The sequence below is a fragment of the Pteropus medius genome, unplaced genomic scaffold, assembly GCF_902729225.1.
Source record: "Pteropus medius unplaced genomic scaffold, Ma_sr-lr_union100, whole genome shotgun sequence".
In the NCBI taxonomy this organism is placed as follows: Eukaryota; Metazoa; Chordata; class Mammalia; order Chiroptera; family Pteropodidae; genus Pteropus; species Pteropus medius.
In genome coordinates, this window is record NW_024352783.1 from 11,289,814 (window position 1) to 11,300,052 (window position 10,239).

The 10,239-nt window shown below is 35.2% G+C and overlaps 1 pseudogene; it reads left to right on the plus strand.

Moving 5' to 3' along the window:
- Positions 1 to 9,904: 9,904 nt before the first annotated feature.
- On the plus strand, positions 9,905 to 10,023 carry LOC120589996 (uncharacterized; annotated as a pseudogene).
- The last annotated feature ends 216 nt before the right edge of the window (positions 10,024 to 10,239 follow it).

Below are 10,239 nucleotides of genomic sequence, written 5' to 3' on the forward strand. Positions count from 1 at the left end.
TCTTTTTCTCTTGATGAATGTGGCTAAAGATTTATCAATTTTGTTTACCTTTTCAAAGAATAATCTTTTGGGTTCATCGATCATTTCTATTTTTTTTTTAGTCTCTATTTCTACTCTGATTTTTATTATTTTCTTCTACTTTGTTATTTTCCTAGTTCCTTTAGGTGTAAGGTTCAATTTTTTTCTTTGAGTTTTTTTTTTTTTTTTGGCTTCTTGTTGTGGGCCTGTAATGCTTTGAATTTCTTAGAATTTTTTTGGCTGTGTCTCAGATTTGGGGTCATTTGTTTCAAGGAATCTTTTGATTTATCCTTGATCTCATCATTAATCCATTCATTATTTTAGCCTCCACGTGCTTGTGTGCCAGTTTTCTTCTTGTAATTGATTTCTAGTTTCATACCATTGTGATCAGAGAAGATGCTTCATATCATTTCAATCTTCTTAAATTTATTGAGACTTGTTTTATGACCTAATTTTTGGTCTATTGTGGGAAATGTTTAATGTTCCCTTGAAAAGAATATATTCTACTGCTTTGGGTGAAATGTTCTAAAATATCTATTAAGTTCATCTAATCTAATATGTCATTTAAGGCCATTATTTTCTTGTTGATTTTCTGTCTGGATGATACAGCCATTGATGTCATTTGGTTGTTACAGTTCCTTACTATTATTGTGTGACTATCAGTTTCTCTTTTTATATCTGTCAATATTTGCCTTATACATATGTTTACTTCTGTTGGGTGTGCAGATGTTTATGAGCTCTATCCTCTTATATGATTGATCCCTTTATCATTAAGAAATGCCCTTTGTCTCTTGTTACATACTTTGTTTTAAATCTATTTTGTCTGATATAAGTATTGCTACTCCAGCTTTTTTAAATTTCCTTTTGCATGAAATATCCTTTTCCATTTCTTTACTTTCAGTTTGCGTGTCTTTTGATCCAAAGTTGGTCTCTTATAGGCAGCACATGTACAAGCCTTGTTTTTTTTATCCTTTCAGACACCCTATATGTATTTTGATTAGAGCACTTAGTCCACTAATGTTGAGAGTAATTATTGAAAGATATGTAGTTATTGCTATTTTATTAATTGTTTTCTACTTGTTTTGTAGTTCTCTGTTCTATATTATCTTATTCTATTCTCTTGTATGTTAATGACTTTCTGTAGTCTTATGTTTAGATTCCTTTCTCTTTATTTCTTGTATGTTTTCTTTAGATTATTGATTTGTAGGTACCATGTGCTTCCTGTATACTAAGCTATGTTTCTAGCAGTCTATTTTTAAGTGATGGTCACTTAAATTTGAACAAATTCAAAAATCATTATCATTTTTACTCACTTCCTTCATGTTTATGTTTTTTTGTCATTAATTTTTACTTCTTTTGTGTGCGCTTGTGTGTAGCCCTTAATTTATATTTGTAATTACTTATGATCTTCCTATTTTTGTCTTTAACCTTTGTACCAGTTTTATAATTGGTTAATCCATTGCTTTTACTAAGTGTTTGTCTTTGTCAATGAGAAATAGTTTCTTTCCCAAATTTTCTTATTTATATTTTCAATTTTTAAAAATCTATTTAAAGAAATTCCTTTAACATTTCTTGTAATACTGGCTTAGTGGTGATAAACTCCTTAACTTCTGCTTGTTTGGTGAAGTCTATCTTTCCTTTAATTATAAACGAAAGCCTTGCTGGGTAGAGTAATCTGGGTTGTAGTTTTTTTTACCTTCCCTAACTTTGAATATTTCATGCCATTTTATTCTATCCTGCAAAGTTTCTATTGAAAAGTCATCTGACAGATGGGAGAAGGATTGGGGGGCTGGGTGAAAAAGGTGAAGGCATTAAGAAGTACATGTTGGTAGTTACAAAATAGTAATGAGGATGTAAAATACGGTGTAAGGAATATAGTCCATAATATTATAATATGTTTAGTGCCAGGTGGGCACTAAACTTTTCTCTTGCTACTTTTAAGATTATCTATTTGTCTTTAACTTTTGGCATTTTAACTATAGTGTGCCTTGGTGTTGGCCACTTTGGGTTCATCTTGTTTGGGACTCTGTGCTTTCTGAACTTGTATGTCTATTTTCTTCACTAGAATTGAAAAGTTTTCAGTCATTATTGCTTCAAATGAAATTATGACCCCTGGTTTCTTTCATCTTCTACTGGTACCCATAAGATGTGGATATTGATATGCTTGATATTTTCCAAGAGGTCCCTTAAACTACCCTCATTTTTTAAAATTCTTTTTTTCTTTTTGCTGTTCCAATTGAGTGTTGTCTGCTATCTTGTCTTACAGAACATTGGATCATTGCTTTGCTTCATCTTATCTATCAGTGATTCTCTGTAACGTATTCTTCATTTCAGTTATTGTATTCTCCAGTTTTGATTGGTCGGTGTGTTTTTTTATGTTTTTTTTTCTATATCCTTTATAATGTTTTCTATCTTATTTATGGTGTTCTCACTAAGTTCTTTCTACTTCCAACTTTATCGAGCATCCTTATAACCAGTGTGTTGAACTCTATATCTTGTAGATTGCTTGTTTCATTTCATTTAGGTTTCTTTTCTGGAGTTATTTTTTCTTGTTCTTTCATTTGGGACTTGTTTCTTTGTCTTTTCATTTTTCTGCCCTCACTCCATGTTTATTTTATATATTAAGTAGATCTGCTACACCTCCCAGTCTTTACAGAGTGGCCTTATATAAAATGTGTACTGCGGGGATCAGTGGCACAGTCTCCCTGGTCACCTGAGCTGGGTACTCCAGGAATGTCCCCTCCGTAAGTTTTGTGTGCTGTCTTATATTTGGCTTCAGTTGCTGCTGGCATGTCAGCCCTTAGAGTATGTGAGGGCTGGCCATGTCTACAGTGGAGGAGCTACTGTGTGGTGGCTCCTTAGAGTATGTGAGAGCTGGCCATGCCTACAGTGGAGGAGCTACTGTGTGGTGGCTGTCCCCACAGAGCAGGAGTCACTTTAGCAGTCTCCGGTGCCAGACATGTCTTTTTGGATTTGTCAGTTGTGAATCTGATTGGGTGGTGCTCTGGTGTGGTCTGTGTGTTGGGTGTTGGGACTGGACCCTCTTGGAAGAGGCTCTGGTGCATGGCAAGAACAGCAGTTGCTTGTGCCAGGCTTTGGGCTGATTGGTAGGGGCTACAAAGGGATCTGCGATTCGTTGCCACTCGTTCTGGGCTTTGAGGAGTTTTGGAGAGGCTATATTGTGAACTGAAGTTGTCTACATCTTGGAATACTTTGGCACTACAATGAGAACTGAAGGCAGTCACCACTATGTTGAGCTCATGGGAACTTTGTTGAAGCTACATTATAGGCCAAGACTGGCTGCTACTTATGCCAGGTTTGGGACCACATAATGGGAGTTACAATACAAAAAGAGACTGGTTATGCTTATATTGGACTTTGGGCTACTTGGCAGGAGCTGCAATACATGCCAAGGCTTGCTGCTGCTTTGTGGGGTTAGTGAACATTTGGGAAAGTTTGTAGCACAAGCTGAGGGTGGCCACCACATTTACGGGGTTTGAAGACCATTAAGAAAATATGCAGTTAATGTCTAAGACAGCCACCACTTGTTTGGGGTTTATAACCTTTTGATTGAGTCTGCAGCATGTGTCTCCACAGATCATTCCTATGAAGGAGCTACAAGAAGAGCCTCAGGCTGGATGAGCAAGGCCTCAGAGAATTATCTGGGTGTGGTGAGCAATATTAGGCATGTTAATGGAAAGCACAGATTTGGTGTCTGTCTGCACCAGAGAGGCTCGGTGGAGGAGGGATCAACAAGGGAACAATGGCACCTGTCAGCACTTTCATCCTCAGAGACAATTTTCCTGACCCCTGCCCCTCTAGCATTCTACCTGAAGTTAGTCAATTTAGTTCCTACCTTTACATCCCTGGCATTTTTTGAGATGTTGCTTCTGTCCTGGATCTTAGAGTGAGTTTGTGAGTGAGGAAGTCTGTGTGCAGACCCTTCAAGAGCAACACATTAGTGTCTAGAAGCCCTTTGTCTTCATTGGATGAAATTCTCACTGTTTTTCACAGACAGATATTATGAGGATTCCTTTTCCTGGAACTATTACCCCAGCCTGATGAATCCAATGTAGGGCTGGGCCCCTTGCTCCTCAGGGGTTATCTCTGCAGCCAAGATATTCCTCCCATTATTAATGGCCACATCAATGGTGTGGGACTGGTCTGCATCTCCACCTCTCCTACTAGTCTCAATGTGGCTTCTTCTTATATTGCTAGTTATAGGAATTCTGTCCAGCTGGTCTTCAAGTGGATCTCATGAAGGTTGTTCTATAAGTTGGTTGTAATTTTGATGTAATCATGAAAGGAGGTAATCTCAAAGTTTACCTTTTCTGCCATCTTAACCAGAAATCTGGATGCAATAGACTTAATTCACGAAACAGTGAAAGCTAATATTTCTCCTCTTCCCATAGGATATTTAGTGAGGTTTTGTGTTCCAGGTTCTGGGATCTTTTTCCTCAGCCAATGTCAGCAGTATTTGCATTTGGAAGTTCTGGGAACATAGAAACATATTCACTCAAGAAAACAATCAGCTGCTGCCAAGAGTTGGATGCCTCCTCATCAGATGCTCCATATTGCTCCAAACCAGTGATTTTCAGCTTGGTCTGTGTCAGCATTTTGCTCAGTGGTTGCTTATTCAGAAGAACATGTATGAATGTGCTCAGAGGATGAACAATGGAAGCTTTTATACTCCAAGGATAAAAGATAGGCATGGCAAGCCCTGGAAGGAAGTTGGATTCCAACAATGAAAGACAAAGGAACTGTGAGTTCAAAATAGCAGGACTAGAAACTTAGAGGTCTACATGCTGAGGTCCACAGCCTTGGGAGCTGTAGTGAAGAAGGAGGTGGTTGCATTTGGCCTGACTGGTAGTCAGTGAAAAGGGACATAAGTGGGAGCCTTGGAAAATGGGCATCTTTATATCAGAGGGCATATCTGTGAATGATAGACTGGAAACTAGAGGTCCATCTTCAAATAATGCCAAGGAGGGGAGAACATTCCAATTAATCAAATGACTAAATGTCCTCCCAGATTTAATTTTACATGGAAAATTATAGGAAAATTATATTTATTGTGCTTAAGTGTCAGGGAGGAATTCTTGTGGTTTACAAGATGAAACCATAAGACCATTCACATGGTTTGACCAAGATATGTAACATGTATTGTCTAATTTGATCTCAAATGTAGTTGGCATCCTTGAAAATTTGTATCTGTCATCTTAACAGGGAAGGAATTGGATTCTGACAATGGTCACGTAGTATGTAGAATTCTCATTTTCATTCTTGTTTTATAAGTGAGAATTCTGATACTCAGAAAAAATGACTTGCTTCAAATTAAACAGCTTGTAAATGCTGAGATTTGGACCCAAATTCAAACACATTCTTAACCTCCTTAACTAATATAGAAAACAGGTAACCATTGTAAGCCTGAGGGCTTGGAACCCAGCATGCCCTCTGATTTGCTCGGTGAGCATGAGCCTTCATAACCTTTCCTCAGTCTTCCATTAGAAATAAAAGGCAAAGTGCTCACTTGTTCACAGTATATCCCAGTAGGTAACATGGTGAGCAGAAAGACAGCAAGTTTTAGTGGGATTAAATCTTAGATCAATCACTTATTAGCTGTGAACTTTAAAGCAATTTTTTAAAGATCTCAAAGGTTTTATTTTCTCAACTTTTAAATAGATTCTAACAAGACTAATCTCACAAATCTGTTGTAAAGATTGTACACAATAATTTCATAGTGGTGGGGACACACACAGTAGACACTCACAGGGAGTAGTTGCTTTGCAACTTGAAGCCATGAGCAAGAATTGTTTTCTGATTTTATTTGTCAGATGACTGAAGAGCTCAGCCATTAAATGTAGTTAAAAAGAGAAGCCTGTGGATGCATGCAGGATCTTAGATCTCTGTCAGCCTACAGAAAGGGATTCTAAGTGAACCTGTGGGCTGTTAACATTGACACATGCTGAGGGATATTCTCCATGGTGAACAAACACATTAGAATGATGAAATCCTAAAAACTTTGTTTCACATGCAGTGGTTAATTATGAACAAAACATGATGACTTCATTTGAATGGGGGCTAATAGTGAACAGATGTGTTGGCAAAAAAAAAAGACCACAAAATGCTGCCTCCAAAAACGTAGTTACATTCTGTAAACTCTGAAACTTGTTCTCACTTTTTAGTCCCTGTAAGTACTAGTTGATACTGAGGAAGATGGCTAGCAGGAAATGGAGCATGACCAAAAAAGGGGTTTATACTCCTGTGACACTGAAATATTGCCACTAGTTGCCCCCAACAGGATGAAAATGAGATGTATGAAAAGAAAATGGGTGGAGGAGGGCAAGACTCTTGAAACTTATCTAAGAGGCATCTACATGGGGATCGGCTCTTAAAATTGATTCTCATACTGCTAAAAGAAATCAACAAGGAAAAAAGAAAGTGAACATTCACTGAGCTAGTATCTAGACATTCATTATACCAGATTTCACACGCACACATATAACATATATACACTGTTTTATAATATCAATCACTTTCTAAAGTGATTAACATTTTATTTGTTTTTTGCTTTTGCTTTTTTTGTTTTGTGTGGTTTGGTTTAGTTTGTTTAGCAAAAATGTGGTTGAGTGTTTTAGTTTTAGAGTTTGAAGCAGAGTTTAGCGAGTATATAATTAATAAAAATTGCAGATGACAGTGCGCTCTGAGAACATCCTTAATTTTTATAAAATTAATTATGATTCAATTGCATGGAAATTCATATATAATGAAATTTTGTGTCTAGGTCAATGTAGGGACAAAATATAGATAACATAGTAGAAATTTAACACAGGAGAAGTATACAAGTTTAAGTTTAAGGCATTAGCAGAAATTGTGGTGAGAGATACAACTTCCAAGGGCATGGAATTAGAGACAAGTAAAACCAAAAGGACATGGCTTTACTTGATTTTATTAAAACTACAAAAATACTAAGGTTACAAACTATTGGTCCCATGTTATTAGAAAATCAAAGTTCAAAAGAATAAAGGAAAAATCACTAAGTAGGAGAATGAGCATTTAAATCCAATTACTTTTTTTATTAGAGGCTATCAACTTTCTTTAATGGCAAAGGTGATAGAAATTTATGAAGATGGTTACATGAAGCAGGAAATAACATAGCATGACCTCAGATAGAGGTACAACATTGTACCTCTCATTCCTCTATGATATGTTTTTTATTCTATTGACAAAATGGAAACTTTCAAAAGGGAATCTTCATATCTTCCCACCAAAGTCTTCAATCTTCTGTATCTCTACCATTATTCTGAATCTTCCCTGTGTCACAACAAATGAACTCTTTACTTATGTAAGGCCAAACTCTTTCCCTGTGCCTGTGATCCCATTCTTGACTTTTTACTCTAGAATATTGCTTCCTGGCTTGTTCTCCTCTTCCTCATATATAACCAATTTTCCCCTCAGCAATAGATCAATTCTCTCATCATACAAATACACAATAATGTTTCTCTCTCTTCATCACACATTTCCCTCTGACTACTGTACCATTTCTCTGTTGATATTTTAACAAAAGACCTCAGTAGCTGTTTTGTACTTATTGTCTTCACTTCTCTTATATTCTCTTGAGCCCACTCTGATCAGGCTTCCAACTCCTTCAATACACCAAAGCTTCGCTGTCAGTCACCAGTGATTTTCATGTTGTCAAATCCAATGATCATTTCTCAATTTTCACTTTATTGGATCTGTTTTCTGCATATAACACAGTTGATTATTTTCTCCTTTTTAAAATACATTCTTCACTTTGTTTCTGGGACATCATTTTCTTGGTTATCCTCTTTTTCTGATGGTCTTAAATAAAAATAACATCTCCCACATAAATTTTATTTTTTATTTTAATTTTTCAATTAGAGTTCACATTAAATATTATTTTATATTAGTTTCAGGTGTACAGTATAGTGGTTAAAAAATTATATAATTTACGAAGTGATGCCCCTTGATTAGTCTAGTACCCACCTGGTACTAAACATATAATATTATTGACTATATTCCCTATGCTGTATTTTATATCCCCATTACTATTTTGTAACTACCAACTTGTACTTCTTAATGCCTTCACTTTTTTCACCCAGCCCCCCAATCTTCCTCCCATCTGGCAATCACCAACTTGTTCTCTGTGTCTATGAGTCTGCTTCCATTTTTGTTGTTGTTATTATTAGTTTATTTTGGTATTTAGATTCCACATATAAGTGAAATATGGTACTTTTCTTTCTCTGTCTGACTTCTTTCACTTAGCATAATACCCTCTAGATCTATCCATGTTTTTATAAATGGTAAGATTTCATTTTTTAAGGTTGAGTAATATTACATTATATATATGTACCACAACTTCTTTATTCAGTCATCTGTGATAGGCACTTAGGTTGCTTCCATATCTTAGCTATTGTAAATAGTGGTGCAGTGAACATAGGATTGCATATATCTTTTTGAACTACTGTTTTGTTTTTTCCTGGGTAAATACCCAGAAGTACAATTGCTGTGTCATAAGGTAGTTTTATTTTTAATTTTTAAAGAAAACTCCAAACTATTTTCCATACTGGCTGCAATTTGTTATCCCACTTACAGTGCATGAGGATTCCATTCTCTCCACATCCTTTTTTGATTTATTGATGATAGTCATTCTGATGGGTATGAAGTGATATCTCCTTATGATTTTAATTTGCATTTGTCTGATGATTAGTGACATTGAACATTTTTTGGTCATGTGTATGTCCTCTTTGGAGAAATGCCTATTCAGATCCTTTGCCTTTTTTTTTATTAGATTTTTTTTGGGGGGGGGATTGAGTTGTATGAGTTCTTTATAAATTTTGTATATTAACCTAAGTCTTTTTAATAAGAAAAATTCTGATTTATCAGGACTACAAAACTGACTACCCTATTGGCCTAGGAACATGACCAGATTGCATGAGACTTGACCAAGTGTGTATATTTTATTTCCATCATAAGAGTCACTGATGCATATTTAGTCTACTTCTTAAGTTGTTTTCTCCTTAACATATTATAATTTACCTATTTTTTAAAGAAATTAATGCATACTAATTATAAAAATATAAAAAATCTTAAAAGTACAAAAACATATTTTGAATAAATTTGTCAGACAAAATCCCGCATAAGAACATTACTAAGAGTGGATGACCATCATTACTGACATCTTCATATACAGGCACCAACTACAGAATTCTATAACATTGATATCGAAATTTAAATCAACATATTTATTATGAAAATATAAATTTTCCCAAGATTAATCTCTATATAATATAATTACAAAAGAAAGTCCAACAGGATTTATTACAGACTAGATAAACTGCTTCTAAATTTTATATGTAAGAGCATAGAGCCAAAAATAGCCAAATAGGAAAGAAGAAGGTAGAAAATGTACTCTATTACATATTAAAACTGCTAAAGATTTTAGCAAAATAGAGCCCATGCTGTTATGGTTCAGTAATATGCAAACATACAATAAATTATCCAAGGAAAAAAATAAAATTGGAATCTATACCATGTTGTGCACAATAGTCAATTCCAAGTGAACTAAAACTTAAATAAGTATAGAAAAGTAGTGTAAATCTAAAAGAAATATAGGAGATTATATTTAATACCTAAGGTTGGGAGGGAAGAATTTCTTTAAAAAAAATACAAACTTTAAAGGAAAACTTAGTAAATTTACCCATATTATAATTAAAAACAAGTGGCATTTCTGGCTATGGTAAAGAAGATTACAAAACTTCTCCCTCAGAAAACCAAGTTTAAAACTAAGCAAAATTATCAAAAACTGGTTTTTTGGGCTTCTGTAGAAGGACTAAAGGTAAACAACAAGTTAAGAGGTGTTTATTTAGTCTACAGCCATGCCACCTTGAACAAGCCCGATCCTGTCTGATCTCGGAAGCTAAGCAGGGTCGGGCCTGGTTAGTACTTGGATGGGAGACCACCTAGGAAGACCAGGTGATGTAGGTGTAAAGAATTAAAAATAAGGGATTGTAACCTTATAAGGTCCTTGCAATCTGTGAGGTCAACCAAAGGTTGCCTCGCCTAAAATATATATATATATATATATATATATATATATATATATATATATATATATATATATATATTTATTAATAAATAGCTGCTGAAACTTTGGGTAAAAACCATGGGGGTCTGAGGCCCCATAGCTCTGCTAGCCTAAGG